Source organism: Betta splendens, chromosome 2 (genome assembly GCF_900634795.4).
Source record: "Betta splendens chromosome 2, fBetSpl5.4, whole genome shotgun sequence".
Classification (NCBI taxonomy): Eukaryota; Metazoa; Chordata; class Actinopteri; order Anabantiformes; family Osphronemidae; genus Betta; species Betta splendens.
In genome coordinates, this window is record NC_040882.2 from 4,305,858 (window position 1) to 4,320,135 (window position 14,278).

The window sequence follows — 14,278 nt, forward strand, 5'->3', positions numbered from 1 at the left end:
GCCAGCCACCCAGCCCAGCCAGTCCTTCAGCCAGCAAGGCAAGCCCGCCTTTTCTTGTTGAGCTAGCTCAGCCCGCCAACAAGCATAGCTAGCCCACTACCATGCCAGCTGGGTAAGGCCGCCAGCTAGTATCTGGCTTGCCTGTCTGGACTAGCTGGCGGTGGACACTTCTATGCAGGCAAGCCCGTCAGCTAGCCTGGCTAGCCTGCTACCCAGCTCAGCCAAGCCGCCAGGCCAGCCCGCCAACAAGAGTTGTCTTCTTGTTGAGCTAGCACAGCTGCTACCCAGCTCAGCTGCCAGGCCAGCCAACTGGGTGGCTGAGCTGGGTAAGGCCGCCAGCTAGTGCAGCCAGGGAAGTCTGCAAGCTAGCCGGGCTAGCCCGCTGCCCAGCTGCCAGGCCAGCCAACTGGGTGGCTGAGCTGGGTGAGGCCCCCAGCTAGTCCAAACAGCTAAGCCCGCCAGCTAGCCTGGCTAGCCTGCCACCCAGCTCAGCCAAGCTGCCAGGCCAGCCCGCCAACAAGAATTGTTTTCTTGTTGAGCTAGCACAGCTGCTACCCACCTCAGCTGTCAGAGCAGCAGACTGGGTGGCTAAGCTGGGTGAGGCCGCCAGCTAGACCAGCCAGGCAAGTCCGTCAGCTAGCCGGGCTAGCCCGCTGCCCAGCTGCCAGGCCAGCCAACTGGGTGGCTGAGCTGGGAAAGGCCGCCAGATAGTCCAGCCAGGCAAGCCCGTCAGCTAGCCTGGGTAAACTGCTACCCAGCTCAACCAAGCCGCCAGGCCAGCCCGCCAACAAGAGTTGTTTTCTTGTTGAGCTAGCACTGGTAACCAGCTCAGCTGTCAGGCCAGCCAACTGGGTGGCTGAGCTGGGTAAGGCCGCCAGCTAGTGCAGCCAGGGAAGTCTGCAAGCTAGCCTGGCTAGCCTGCTACCAAGCGCAACCAAGCCGCCAGGCCGGCCCGCAAACTGGGGGACCGGCTTGCGTGAGCCTGCTATCTAACTTGGCAAGCTCTCAAGCCAGCCCACCCAGGCATAACAATACAGGCATAAAAGTGTCCACCACCAGCTAGTCCAGACAGGCAAGCCTGCCAAAAAAAAGTTTCCTTTTTGAGCTAGCACAGCTAACCAGCTCGACCAGGCCACCAGCACACCAGACAGCCACCCAGCCCGGTGAGCCCCCCAGCTAGTCCAAACAGCTAAGCCCGCCAGCTAGCCTGGCTAGCCTGCCACCCAGCTCAGCCAAGCCGCCAGGCCAGCCCGCCAACAAGAGTTGTTTTCTTGTTGAGCGAGCACAGCTGCTACCCACCTCAGCTGTCAGAGCAGCAGACTGGGTGGCTAAGCTGGGTGAGGCCGCCAGCTAGACCAGCCAGGCAAGTCCGCCAGCTAGCCTGGCTAGCCTGCCACCCAGCTCAGCCAAGCCGCCAGGCCAGCCCGCCAACAAGAGTTGTTTTCTTGTTGAGCTAGCACAGCTGCTACCCACCTCAGCTGTCAAAGCAGCAGACTGGGTGGCTAAGCTGGGTGAGGCCGCCAGCTAGACCAGCCAGGCAAGTCCGTCAGCTAGCCGGGCTAGCCCGCTGCCCAGCTGCCAGGCCAGCCAACTGGGTGGCTGAGCTGGGTGAGGATGCAGGCTAGTCCAGACAGACAAGTCCGCCCGCTAGCTGGGCTAGCCCGCTGCCCAGCTGCCAGGCCAGCCAAATGGATGGCTGAGCTGGGAAAGGCCGCCAGCTAGTTCAGCCAGGCAAGCCCGTCAGCTAGCCTGGCTAAACTGCTACCCAGCTCAACAAAGCCGCCAGGCCAGCCCGCCAACAAGAGTTGTTTTCTTTTTGAGCTAGCACTGGTAACCAGCCCAGCTGTCAGGCCAGCCAACTGGGTGGCTGAGGTGGGTAAGGCCGCCAGCTAGTGCAGCCAGGGAACTCTGCAAGCTAGCCGGGCTAGCCCGCTACCCAGCTGCCAGGCCATCCAACTGGGTGGCTGAGCTGGGTGAGGCCCCCAGCTAGTCCAAACAGCTAAGCCCGCCAGCTAGCCTGGCTAGCCTGCCACCCAGCTCAGCCAAGCCGCCAGGCCAGCCCGCCAACAAGAGTTGTTTTCTTGTTGAGCTAGCACAGCTGCTACCCACCTCAGCTGTCAAAGCAGCAGACTGGGTGGCTAAGCTGGGTGAGGCCGCCAGCTAGACCAGCCAGGCAAGTCCGCCAGCTAGCCGGGCAAGGCCGCTGCCCAGCTGCCAGGCCAGCCAACTGGGTGGCTGAGCTGGGAAAGGCCGCCAGCTAGTCCAGCCAGGCAAGCCCGTCAGCTAGCCTGGGTAAACTGCCACCCAGCTCAGCCAAGCCGCCAGGCCAGCCCGCCAACAAGAGTTGTTTTCTTGTTGAGCTAGCACAGCTGCTACCCACCTCAGCTGTCAGGCCAGCAGACTGGGTGGCTAAGCTGGGTGAGGCCGCCAGCTAGACCAGCCAGGCAAGTCCGTCAGCTAGCCGGGCTAGCCCGCTGCCCAGCTGCCAGGCCAGCCAACTGGGTGGCTGAGCTGGGAAAGGCCGCCAGATAGTCCAGCCAGGCAAGCCCGTCAGCTAGCCTGGGTAAACTGCTACCCAGCTCAACCAAGCCGCCAGGCCAGCCCGCCAACAAGAGTTGTTTTCTTGTTGAGCTAGCACTGGTAACCAGCTCAGCTGTCAGGCCAGCCAACTGGGTGGCTGAGCTGGGTAAGGCCGCCAGCTAGTGCAGCCAGGGAAGTCTGCAAGCTAGCCTGGCTAGCCTGCTACCAAGCGCAACCAAGCCGCCAGGCCGGCCCGCAAACTGGGGGACCGGCTTGCGTGAGCCTGCTATCTAACTTGGCAAGCTCTCAAGCCAGCCCACCCAGGCATAACAATACAGGCATAAAAGTGTCCACCACCAGCTAGTCCAGACAGGCAAGCCTGCCAAAAAAAAGTTTCCTTTTTGAGCTAGCACAGCTAACCAGCTCGACCAGGCCACCAGCACACCAGACAGCCACCCAGCCCGGTGAGCCCCCCAGCTAGTCCAAACAGCTAAGCCCGCCAGCTAGCCTGGCTAGCCTGCCACCCAGCTCAGCCAAGCCGCCAGGCCAGCCCGCCAACAAGAGTTGTTTTCTTGTTGAGCGAGCACAGCTGCTACCCACCTCAGCTGTCAGAGCAGCAGACTGGGTGGCTAAGCTGGGTGAGGCCGCCAGCTAGACCAGCCAGGCAAGTCCGCCAGCTAGCCTGGCTAGCCTGCCACCCAGCTCAGCCAAGCCGCCAGGCCAGCCCGCCAACAAGAGTTGTTTTCTTGTTGAGCTAGCACAGCTGCTACCCACCTCAGCTGTCAAAGCAGCAGACTGGGTGGCTAAGCTGGGTGAGGCCGCCAGCTAGACCAGCCAGGCAAGTCCGTCAGCTAGCCGGGCTAGCCCGCTGCCCAGCTGCCAGGCCAGCCAACTGGGTGGCTGAGCTGGGTGAGGATGCAGGCTAGTCCAGACAGACAAGTCCGCCCGCTAGCTGGGCTAGCCCGCTGCCCAGCTGCCAGGCCAGCCAAATGGATGGCTGAGCTGGGAAAGGCCGCCAGCTAGTTCAGCCAGGCAAGCCCGTCAGCTAGCCTGGCTAAACTGCTACCCAGCTCAACAAAGCCGCCAGGCCAGCCCGCCAACAAGAGTTGTTTTCTTTTTGAGCTAGCACTGGTAACCAGCCCAGCTGTCAGGCCAGCCAACTGGGTGGCTGAGGTGGGTAAGGCCGCCAGCTAGTGCAGCCAGGGAACTCTGCAAGCTAGCCGGGCTAGCCCGCTACCCAGCTGCCAGGCCATCCAACTGGGTGGCTGAGCTGGGTGAGGCCCCCAGCTAGTCCAAACAGCTAAGCCCGCCAGCTAGCCTGGCTAGCCTGCCACCCAGCTCAGCCAAGCCGCCAGGCCAGCCCGCCAACAAGAGTTGTTTTCTTGTTGAGCTAGCACAGCTGCTACCCACCTCAGCTGTCAAAGCAGCAGACTGGGTGGCTAAGCTGGGTGAGGCCGCCAGCTAGACCAGCCAGGCAAGTCCGCCAGCTAGCCGGGCAAGGCCGCTGCCCAGCTGCCAGGCCAGCCAACTGGGTGGCTGAGCTGGGAAAGGCCGCCAGCTAGTCCAGCCAGGCAAGCCCGTCAGCTAGCCTGGGTAAACTGCCACCCAGCTCAGCCAAGCCGCCAGGCCAGCCCGCCAACAAGAGTTGTTTTCTTGTTGAGCTAGCACAGCTGCTACCCACCTCAGCTGTCAGGCCAGCAGACTGGGTGGCTAAGCTGGGTGAGGCCGCCAGCTAGACCAGCCAGGCAAGTCCGTCAGCTAGCCGGGCTAGCCCGCTGCCCAGCTGCCAGGCCAGCCAACTGGGTGGCTGAGCTGGGAAAGGCCGCCAGATAGTCCAGCCAGGCAAGCCCGTCAGCTAGCCTGGGTAAACTGCTACCCAGCTCAACCAAGCCGCCAGGCCAGCCCGCCAACAAGAGTTGTTTTCTTGTTGAGCTAGCACTGGTAACCAGCTCAGCTGTCAGGCCAGCCAACTGGGTGGCTGAGCTGGGTAAGGCCGCCAGCTAGTGCAGCCAGGGAAGTCTGCAAGCTAGCCTGGCTAGCCTGCTACCAAGCGCAACCAAGCCGCCAGGCCGGCCCGCAAACTGGGGGACCGGCTTGCGTGAGCCTGCTATCTAACTTGGCAAGCTCTCAAGCCAGCCCACCCAGGCATAACAATACAGGCATAAAAGTGTCCACCACCAGCTAGTCCAGACAGGCAAGCCTGCCAAAAAAAAAGTTTCCTTTTTGAGCTAGCACAGCTAACCAGCTCGACCAGGCCACCAGCACACCAGACAGCCACCCAGCCCGGTAAGCCCGGTGAGCCCGCCAGCTAGTCCAGCCAGGCAATCCCTCCAGCTAGCCTGCTACCCAGCTCAGCCAAGCCGCCAGGCCGGCCTGGCAAGCTTGCCAACTGGGGGGCCAAGTTGGGTGAGCCTGGCAGCAAGTCCAACATTCTGGGCGTAACTCAGAAGGTAAAGAAGCCATCTCCTCGTTAGTATAGTGGTGAGTATCCCCGCCTGTCACGCGGGAGACCGGGGTTCGATTCCCCGACGGGGAGAGAATAGTTATTTCGCTTTGCTGTTTTTTATTTTACTCATTATTGACCTGCGCCTTTCCACTAAAGACCATACCAACCACCTAAGCGAACTTAGCTTGGGTGAATGGAGGGCCCACCAATGAGTCCCTCACCTTGCTGCCCACATGGATATCTAACTAAAAGTAGAAAGCTTGCATTGGCCGGGAATCGAACCCGGGCCTCCCGCGTGGCAGGCGAGAATTCTACCACTGAACCACCAATGCACACGCATGGTTGGTCGGAGACTGCGGTTCGAATCCCCGAAGAGCAGAACAGCTGTAATCTTGTGCATAACATTTACATAGGAAAAGTACTGAAATATACTTTTGTAGGAAGAGTAACATAGGCCTGCCAGCCAACCTATCAGCCAACAACCCAGCCTCAAAAAGTAGTGGCCAGCCCGTCAGCCAGCCACCCAGCCCAGCCAGTCCTTCAGCCAGCAAGGCAAGCCCGCCTTTTCTTGTTGAGCTAGCTCAGCCCGCCAACAAGCCTAGCTAGCCCACTACCATGCCAGCTGGGTAAGGCCGCCAGCTAGTATCTGGCTTGCCTGTCTGGACTAGCTGGCGGTGGACACTTCTATGCAGGCAAGCCCGTCAGCTAGCCTGGCTAGCCTGCTACCCAGCTCAGCCAAGCCGCCAGGCCAGCCCGCCAACAAGAGTTGTCTTCTTGTTGAGCTAGCACAGCTGCTACCCAGCTCAGCTGCCAGGCCAGCCAACTGGGTGGCTGAGCTGGGTGAGGCCGCCAGCTAGACCAGCCAGGCAAGCCCGTCAGCTAGCCTGGCTAGCCTGCCACCCAACTCAGCCAAGCCGCCAGGCCAGCCCGCCAACAAGAGTTGTTTTCTTGTTGAGCGAGCACAGCTGCTACCCACCTCAGCTGTCAAGCCAGCAGACTGGGTGGCTAAGCTGGGTGAGGCCGCCAGATAGACCAGCCATGCAAGTCCGTCAGCTAGCCGGGCTAGCCCGCTGCCCAGCTGCCAGGCCAGCCAACTGGGTGGCTGAGCTGGGAAAGGCCGCCAGCTAGTCCAGCCAGGCAAGCCCGTCAGCTAGCCTGGGATGGCTGAGCTGGGAAAGGCCGCCAGCTAGTTCAGCCAGGCAAGCCCGTCAGCTAGCCTGGCTAAACTGCTACCCAGCTCAACAAAGCCGCCAGGCCAGCCCGCCAACAAGAGTTGTTTTCTTGTTGAGCGAGCACAGCTGCTACCCACCTCAGCTGTCAAGCCAGCAGACTGGGTGGCTAAGCTGGGTGAGGCCGCCAGATAGACCAGCCATGCAAGTCCGTCAGCTAGCCGGGCTAGCCCGCTGCCCAGCTGCCAGGCCAGCCAACTGGGTGGCTGAGCTGGGAAAGGCCGCCAGCTAGTCCAGCCAGGCAAGCCCGTCAGCTAGCCTGGGTAAACTGCTACCCAGCTCAACCAAGCCGCCAGGCCAGCCCGCCAACAAGAGTTGTTTTCTTGTTGAGCTAGCACAGCTGCTACCCAGCTCAGCTGCCAGGCCAGCCAACTGGGTGGCTGAGCTGGGTAAGGCCGCCAGCTAGTGCAGCCAGGGAAGTCTGCAAGCTAGCCGGGCTAGCCCGCTACCCAGCTGCCAGGCCAGCCAACTGGGTGGCTGAGCTGGGTGAGGCCCCCAGCTAGTCCAAACAGCTAAGCCCGCCAGCTAGCCTGGCTAGCCTGCCACCCAGCTCAGCCAAGCCGCCAGGCCAGCCCGCCAACAAGAGTTGTCTTCTTGTTGAGCTAGCACAGCTGCTACCCAGCTCAGCTGCCAGGCCAGCCAACTGGGTGGCTGAGCTGGGTGAGGCCCCCAGCTAGTCCAAACAGCTAAGCCCGCCAGCTAGCCTGGCTAGCCTGCCACCCAGCTCAGCCAAGCCGCCAGGCCAGCCCGCCAACAAGAGTTGTTTTCTTGTTGAGCGAGCACAGCTGCTACCCACCTCAGCTGTCAGAGCAGCAGACTGGGTGGCTAAGCTGGGTGAGGCCACCAGCTAGACCAGCCAGCTAAGCCCGCCAGCTAGCCTGGCTAGCCTGCCACCCAGCTCAGCCAAGCCGCCAGGCCAGCCCGCCAACAAGAGTTGTTTTCTTGTTGAGCTAGCACAGCTGCTACCCACCTCAGCTGTCAAAGCAGCAGACTGGGTGGCTAAGCTGGGTGAGGCCGCCAGCTAGACCAGCCAGGCAAGTCCGCCAGCTAGCCTGGCTAGCCTGCCACCCAGCTCAGCCAAGCCGCCAGGCCAGCCCGCCAACAAGAGTTGTTTTCTTGTTGAGCGAGCACAGCTGCTACCCACCTCAGCTGTCAGAGCAGCAGACTGGGTGGCTAAGCTGGGTGAGGCCGCCAGCTAGACCAGCCAGGCAAGTCCGCCAGCTAGCCTGGCTAGCCTGCCACCCAGCTCAGCCAAGCCGCCAGGCCAGCCCGCCAACAAGAGTTGTTTTCTTGTTGAGCTAGCACAGCTGCTACCCACCTCAGCTGTCAAAGCAGCAGACTGGGTGGCTAAGCTGGGTGAGGCCGCCAGCTAGACCAGCCAGGCAAGTCCGTCAGCTAGCCGGGCTAGCCCGCTGCCCAGCTGCCAGGCCAGCCAACTGGGTGGCTGAGCTGGGTGAGGATGCAGGCTAGTCCAGACAGACAAGTCCGCCCGCTAGCTGGGCTAGCCCGCTGCCCAGCTGCCAGGCCAGCCAAATGGATGGCTGAGCTGGGAAAGGCCGCCAGCTAGTTCAGCCAGGCAAGCCCGTCAGCTAGCCTGGCTAAACTGCTACCCAGCTCAACAAAGCCGCCAGGCCAGCCCGCCAACAAGAGTTGTTTTCTTTTTGAGCTAGCACTGGTAACCAGCCCAGCTGTCAGGCCAGCCAACTGGGTGGCTGAGGTGGGTAAGGCCGCCAGCTAGTGCAGCCAGGGAACTCTGCAAGCTAGCCGGGCTAGCCCGCTACCCAGCTGCCAGGCCATCCAACTGGGTGGCTGAGCTGGGTGAGGCCCCCAGCTAGTCCAAACAGCTAAGCCCGCCAGCTAGCCTGGCTAGCCTGCCACCCAGCTCAGCCAAGCCGCCAGGCCAGCCCGCCAACAAGAGTTGTTTTCTTGTTGAGCTAGCACAGCTGCTACCCACCTCAGCTGTCAAAGCAGCAGACTGGGTGGCTAAGCTGGGTGAGGCCGCCAGCTAGACCAGCCAGGCAAGTCCGCCAGCTAGCCGGGCTAGGCCGCTGCCCAGCTGCCAGGCCAGCCAACTGGGTGGCTGAGCTGGGAAAGGCCGCCAGCTAGTCCAGCCAGGCAAGCCCGTCAGCTAGCCTGGGTAAACTGCCACCCAGCTCAGCCAAGCCGCCAGGCCAGCCCGCCAACAAGAGTTGTTTTCTTGTTGAGCTAGCACAGCTGCTACCCACCTCAGCTGTCAGGCCAGCAGACTGGGTGGCTAAGCTGGGTGAGGCCGCCAGCTAGACCAGCCAGGCAAGTCCGTCAGCTAGCCGGGCTAGCCCGCTGCCCAGCTGCCAGGCCAGCCAACTGGGTGGCTGAGCTGGGAAAGGCCGCCAGATAGTCCAGCCAGGCAAGCCCGTCAGCTAGCCTGGGTAAACTGCTACCCAGCTCAACCAAGCCGCCAGGCCAGCCCGCCAACAAGAGTTGTTTTCTTGTTGAGCTAGCACTGGTAACCAGCTCAGCTGTCAGGCCAGCCAACTGGGTGGCTGAGCTGGGTAAGGCCGCCAGCTAGTGCAGCCAGGGAAGTCTGCAAGCTAGCCTGGCTAGCCTGCTACCAAGCGCAACCAAGCCGCCAGGCCGGCCCGCAAACTGGTGGACCGGCTTGCGTGAGCCTGCTATCTAACTTGGCAAGCTCTCAAGCCAGCCCACCCAGGCATAACAATACAGGCATAAAAGTGTCCACCACCAGCTAGTCCAGACAGGCAAGCCTGCCAAAAAAAAGTTTCCTTTTTGAGCTAGCACAGCTAACCAGCTCGACCAGGCCACCAGCACACCAGACAGCCACCCAGCCCGGTAAGCCCGGTGAGCCCGCCAGCTAGTCCCCTAACCCTAACCCCGAAGTCCGCCCGCTAGCTGGGCTAGCCCGCTGCCCAGCTGCCAGGCCAGCCAAATGGATGGCTGAGCTGGGAAAGGCCGCCAGCTAGTTCAGCCAGGCAAGCCCGTCAGCTAGCCTGGCTAAACTGCTACCCAGCTCAACAAAGCCGCCAGGCCAGCCCGCCAACAAGAGTTGTTTTCTTTTTGAGCTAGCACTGGTAACCAGCCCAGCTGTCAGGCCAGCCAACTGGGTGGCTGAGGTGGGTAAGGCCGCCAGCTAGTGCAGCCAGGGAACTCTGCAAGCTAGCCGGGCTAGCCCGCTACCCAGCTGCCAGGCCATCCAACTGGGTGGCTGAGCTGGGTGAGGCCCCCAGCTAGTCCAAACAGCTAAGCCCGCCAGCTAGCCTGGCTAGCCTGCCACCCAGCTCAGCCAAGCCGCCAGGCCAGCCCGCCAACAAGAGTTGTTTTCTTGTTGAGCTAGCACAGCTGCTACCCACCTCAGCTGTCAAAGCAGCAGACTGGGTGGCTAAGCTGGGTGAGGCCGCCAGCTAGACCAGCCAGGCAAGTCCGCCAGCTAGCCGGGCTAGGCCGCTGCCCAGCTGCCAGGCCAGCCAACTGGGTGGCTGAGCTGGGAAAGGCCGCCAGCTAGTCCAGCCAGGCAAGCCCGTCAGCTAGCCTGGGTAAACTGCCACCCAGCTCAGCCAAGCCGCCAGGCCAGCCCGCCAACAAGAGTTGTTTTCTTGTTGAGCTAGCACAGCTGCTACCCACCTCAGCTGTCAGGCCAGCAGACTGGGTGGCTAAGCTGGGTGAGGCCGCCAGCTAGACCAGCCAGGCAAGTCCGTCAGCTAGCCGGGCTAGCCCGCTGCCCAGCTGCCAGGCCAGCCAACTGGGTGGCTGAGCTGGGAAAGGCCGCCAGATAGTCCAGCCAGGCAAGCCCGCCAGCTAGCCTGGCTAGCCTGCCACCCAGCTCAGCCAAGCCGCCAGGCCAGCCCGCCAACAAGAGTTGTTTTCTTGTTGAGCTAGCACTGGTAACCAGCCCAGCTGTCAGGCCAGCCAACTGGGTGGCTGAGCTGGGTAAGGCCGCAAGCTAGTGCAGCCAGGGAAGTCTGCAAGCTAGCCGGGCTAGCCCGCTACCCAGCTGCCAGGCCAGCCAACTGGGTGGCTGAGCTGGGTGAGGCCCCCAGCTAGTCCAAACAGCTAAGCCCGCCAGCTAGCCTGGCTAGCCTGCCACCCAGCTCAGCCAAGCTGCCAGGCCAGCCCGCCAACAAGAATTGTTTTCTTGTTGAGCTAGCACAGCTGCTACCCACCTCAGCTGTCAGAGCAGCAGACTGGGTGGCTAAGCTGGGTGAGGCCGCCAGCTAGACCAGCCAGGCAAGTCCGCCAGCTAGCCTGGGTAAACTGCCACCCAGCTCAGCCAAGCCGCCAGGCCAGCCCGCCAACAAGAGTTGTTTTCTTGTTGAGCTAGCACAGCTGCTACCCACCTCAGCTGTCAGGCCAGCAGACTGGGTGGCTAAGCTGGGTGAGGCCGCCAGATAGACCAGCCATGCAAGTCCGTCAGCTAGCCGGGCTAGCCCGCTGCCCAGCTGCCAGGCCAGCCAACTGGGTGGCTGAGCTGGGTGAGGATGCAGGCTAGTCCAGACAGGCAAGTCCGCCCGCTAGCTGGGCTAGCCCGCTGCCCAGCTGCCATGCCAGCCAAATGGATGGCGTAGCTGGGAAAGGCCGCCAGCTAGTTCAGCCAGGCAAGCCCGTCAGCTAGCCTGGCTAAACTGCTACCCAGCTCAGCCAAACCGCCAGGCCAGCCCGCCAACAAGAGTTGTCTTGTTGAGCTAGCACTGGTACCCAGCTCAGCTGTCAGGCCAGCGGACTGTGTGGCTAAGCTGGGTGAGGCCGCCAGCTAGACCAGCCAGGCAAGTCCGCCAGCTAGCCGGGCTAGCCCGCTGCCCAGCTCAGCCAAGCCGCCAGGCCAGCCCGCCAACAAGAGTTGTTTTCTTGTTGAGCTAGCACAGCTGCTACCCACCTCAGCTGTCAAAGCAGCAGACTGGGTGGCTAAGCTGGGTGAGGCCGCCAGCTAGACCAGCCAGGCAAGTCCGTCAGCTAGCCGGGCTAGCCCGCTGCCCAGCTGCCAGGCCAGCCAACTGGGTGGCTGAGCTGGGAAAGGCCGCCAGCTAGTCCAGCCAGGCAAGCCCGTCAGCTAGCCTGGGTAAACTGCTACCCAGCTCAACCAAGCCGCCAGGCCAGCCCGCCAACAAGAGTTGTTTTCTTGTTGAGCTAGCACTGGTAACCAGCTCAGCTGTCAGGCCAGCCAACTGGGTGGCTGAGCTGGGTAAGGCCGCCAGCTAGTGCAGCCAGGGAAGTCTGCAAGCTAGCCTGGCTAGCCTGCTACCAAGCGCAACCAAGCCGCCAGGCCGGCCCGCAAACTGGGGGACCGGCTTGCGTGAGCCTGCTATCTAACTTGGCAAGCTCTCAAGCCAGCCCACCCAGGCATAACAATACAGGCATAAAAGTGTCCACCACCAGCTAGTCCAGACAGGCAAGCCTGCCAAAAAAAAGTTTTCTTTTTGAGCTAGCACAGCTAACCAGCTCGACCAGGCCACCAGCACACCAGACAGCCACCCAGCCCGGTAAACCCGGTGAGCCCGCCAGCTAGTCCAGCCAGGCAATCCCTCCAGCTAGCCTGCTACCTGCTACAAGCTTGCCAGGCCGGCCTGGCAAGCTTGTAGGCCAGCCAACTGGGTGGCTGAGCTGGGAAAGGCCGCCAGCTAGTCCAGCCAGGCAATCCCTCCAGCTAGCCTGCTACCCAGCTCAGCCAAGCCGGGCCAAATATCCAGGCTTGGATTCATTCAAATCAACACTCAGTTGCTGTAGCTGTTAACATTAACTCTACTAGCAATTAGCATTCCCTACACAGGAGGGAAGCTAGATTATAAACAAAGAAACGTCTGAAGTACCAAGTATCAAGCATGTACTTACGTTTGGGGAAGCAGCAAGTGGATCACATCTTGTAGGAACAAAGCCTTCTTTAACCTCAAACTCACATTTAAATATACCCTCGTTTTCGAAGCAGTGGGAAGTGAAATGGTGTCCATACGAACAAGCATTTAGGCAGCGGTGCCGCCACTGGTCCATTTACAATAAAATAATCCATAAAGTCCTCATGTTTTGCTTTGATGGTAAAATGAATGGCTTCGATACTGGTCATAACAACAAACAACACAGCACCTTCTGGACCCTAACAATGCTAAAACAACCCTAAAAAAGGTTTTGGTGTCTGGGTTTGTCTAGGCGGGACTGCAGGTGGTTCTGTGAGTGGACTTTTACATTCTACGTAGACAATAATGCAAATTTGAAACAGATCAATCTTAGACCAGATTGGATAAAGTAGCAAAATGTGAAATAAGCAGGGAGGGCACTTCTAACACATCAGGAGTGTGTTAACATGAACCAGAGAGTCATATAAATGTACCAGAATGCACAAAAAGTGGATTTTGAATGTGCAGGGACCTTTATTAGATTGGTTGTCAGCTATTTTAAAACCTGTCAACCACCCACTCCGGACCCATACCAATTCTAAACAAATAGACTAAAAAACTGTCTGAACAGAAGATCTCACTTATGCACTGTACATACTGTGTTTTCTACTGCAGTGTTTCATGCTACACAAACTATTTGGTGTCCACATTGTTCAAGTTAAGTTTAGCATTTGTGGTTTGTCTGTATAATGTTTTTTAACCTATATCTATCTGGGGATCGTATGGTACTGGAGTCACAGCTCTGGTTGGGTCATAGATGTTAGCCTGTTAGTTTCTTTAATTTCCTGTGTTGCTCCTTATTAATACAGTCTAGAACAAAAGGATGGAAACCAGGGTCAACATATTTCAGACAAACCTTACCGATGGTCAAACTCACAAGAAAAAGAGGTGTTTTACAGTACTGAATGTTAAACAAAGTTAAATACTTCGACTAGTAAAGTATAGAAAAAACACATCTTTTACCAGGAATGTTTGGAATTGAGAAAAAGGTGAGCGCCCAACGTGGGGCTCGAACCCACGACCCTGAGATTAAGAGTCTCATGCTCTACCGACTGAGCTAGCCGGGCTAAGGAGTTAAGTTGAAAGCCTGTCTTTTTAAAATTACATTACAACTGACTAAAAACTGCTAACAAAGTCACTACAATGCATTGACAAAAACAACTTTAAAACCTTAGTAAGCAAAAAACGAGTGTAAAGCTTAAGATGCAGTCGGGAGGTTATTATGACTTTAGTTACTACATGTTTAAATCAGAAGGGTTACCCTTCAACCAGGGTATAAACATCAAAACCTATATTTCTAAAACCACAATAAAACAAAAAGACAATAAAATATAAAAAAAAAAACTGCCCCGTGTGAGGCTCGAACTCACGACCTTCAGATTATGAGACTGACGCGCTGCCTACTGCGCCAACGAGGCCTGATGACACATTTGCAATAATTCTTTATATACATGTCCTTAAACGTCACTTTACAGTAATGCTACGGTAAACTGGGCTGAGTTTAAAAACTGATGAGTAAATGTGCTGTGTGTTTCGGACTATAAAATGATAATAAGTTCTATTTAATAGGGAGAAATTTTGCTTTATTGAGTTTTCACATGCAGAATAAACTTTTTATAAATCAGAATCAATCATTTTATTCAATATTAATTATTATTTTCATTTCAAAATATCTTAAAGAGAAATAGAGAAACTGTTCATAAGTTGCATAAAATGTTAGCAAAGCTTTTTGTCAATTTGTTATTACAAATGTAACTTAACGGTAAAACACAAAGGTTGAATAATGTGTGGAAATCCTGTCAATCCTGTGAATAGGATACTACATCCTATTCACAAGCTCGATTCACTTTGTAACTGTGGCAGTTGTCTTGTAAGTCTAAAAACTGAACAGCAGAGGGCACAATCTGGCTGTTTCACACGGCAGTGTGGTCCTCAGGTGTCAAAGGTTGCAGAAAAAAAACAAGAAAACTGGGGGCTGTGTTTGCCACTAGATGGTGAATAATTATGGAATGTAATTCGATGTGTGCTCCACAAACCTGGCTATCTATATATGTAGTGCCCTTACTGGCTTTTTTAGGAGCTGAACTACATTATGCTACAGAGTTTTGCCATAAATTCTAAGATATTTATGGCTTCTTTGCTCTGAAGCGGCACTGAATATTCTTTTTTTCTTAAATAGCTTTTATTGTTTGTTTTTTTATATT

At 57.9% G+C, this 14,278-nt stretch overlaps 4 non-coding genes across 4 annotated transcripts; 1 reads left to right on the forward strand and 3 right to left on the reverse strand.

Annotated features, from left to right (window-relative positions):
- Nucleotides 1–4,984: 4,984 nt before the first annotated feature.
- trnad-guc (transfer RNA aspartic acid (anticodon GUC)) lies at nucleotides 4,985–5,056 on the forward strand. Its single transcript has one exon. It is a non-coding gene; the product is annotated as a tRNA-Asp (tRNA).
- Nucleotides 5,057–5,227: 171 nt separating this feature from the next.
- trnag-gcc (transfer RNA glycine (anticodon GCC)) lies at nucleotides 5,228–5,298 on the reverse strand. Its single transcript has one exon. It is a non-coding gene; the product is annotated as a tRNA-Gly (tRNA).
- Nucleotides 5,299–13,068: 7,770 nt separating this feature from the next.
- On the reverse strand, nucleotides 13,069–13,141 carry trnak-cuu (transfer RNA lysine (anticodon CUU)). Its single transcript has one exon. It is a non-coding gene; the product is annotated as a tRNA-Lys (tRNA).
- Nucleotides 13,142–13,419: 278 nt separating this feature from the next.
- Nucleotides 13,420–13,492, reverse strand: trnam-cau (transfer RNA methionine (anticodon CAU)). Its single transcript has one exon. It is a non-coding gene; the product is annotated as a tRNA-Met (tRNA).
- Nucleotides 13,493–14,278: the final 786 nt, after the last annotated feature.